This window comes from Rhinatrema bivittatum, chromosome 9, assembly GCF_901001135.1.
Source record: "Rhinatrema bivittatum chromosome 9, aRhiBiv1.1, whole genome shotgun sequence".
NCBI classification, from domain to species: Eukaryota; Metazoa; Chordata; class Amphibia; order Gymnophiona; family Rhinatrematidae; genus Rhinatrema; species Rhinatrema bivittatum.
Window position 1 is genome coordinate 76,123,872 of NC_042623.1, and position 1,165 is coordinate 76,125,036.

General features: G+C 39.4%; 1 pseudogene; it reads right to left on the minus strand.

Annotated features, from left to right (window-relative positions):
* Window positions 1-505: 505 nt before the first annotated feature.
* On the minus strand, window positions 506-583 carry LOC115099670 (annotated as a pseudogene).
* Between the last annotated feature and the right edge of the window lie 582 nt (window positions 584-1,165).

Genomic DNA, 1,165 nt, shown 5'->3' on the forward strand with positions numbered 1-1,165 from the left:
TTAGTGTAGGGGTTAGGGGCCACTTTGACATTCAAAGTGAGACGTACGAACAGAACAGTGCTCTCTTGTGAAGATTTGATGACCTTCTGAGTGAGGAAACTCACCCAAAGATGAGATTTGTGCAATGTTCTCTCAACCTAGCTTGATGTAGAGAGTCCGTCAAGCTAGGTTGAGAGAACATTGCACAAATCTCATCTTTGGGTGAGTTTCCTCACTCCAAAGGTCATCAAATCTTCACAAGAGAGCACTGTTCTGATCGTACATCTCATTTTGAATGCCAAAGTGGCCCCTAACCTCTCTCTCTCTCACACACACACATACACACACTCACTCACTCACTCATATCAAAATGCATGTGAAAAACACTGTAGTGAATGCAAATTTTTGGGGAGGAGCTTTGGGTGGAAATTAGGGGCAATATTGCACTGTGCATTAGCATAATTCATGCTATCACATGGTTTTAATGCTGGAAATAACTACACCTTTTTCCTTGGCATTAAGCCCCAGGATTTAGTTATTATTATTAATAAACTGACATGAACAGATACAACACTTGATCTTAGCCACAAGGCCGAGAAGTGATTTAGTTATTATTATTATTTTGTTACTTATTATACCACTTAGGTTACCATTTCCTCAGGAGGTGGTATTACATTAAAATGGCTGACAACTTTCTAAGATGGCCACATTCATATATTAAGATTAGATTGCCTATTCATGAGCAGCTTTGTATGGATTTACAAAGTGATTCATTGTGATAGGGGAGAGAATCTGAACAGGGCAATGCAAAATTACATAGAAACATATATTGCCGAGATTAGGCAATATCATGCAATAAACAGCATGATTTGCATGATATTCACAGTTTAAAGCACATTAGGGCCCTACCATGACTTAAAACATCACCCTGTAAGGTGGATAAACACAGACATTTAGCATTAATCAGCTACATCCATGTAGAGGAGCTCATTAATAGGCAATTTGATATTAATAACTCATTGCCGCCAATTTACTCCTAGATGCATTAAGCTGGGATTTTTTTCACAGGAGGGGTCCCACTATTTCAGGGGATGTCACGATGTCACCATGATAGTGGGACCCTTCCCCCAAGAAAGTGCATTCTTTTGTCTCAATGACAAAATGCCACAGGACAAAAGAACGTAGC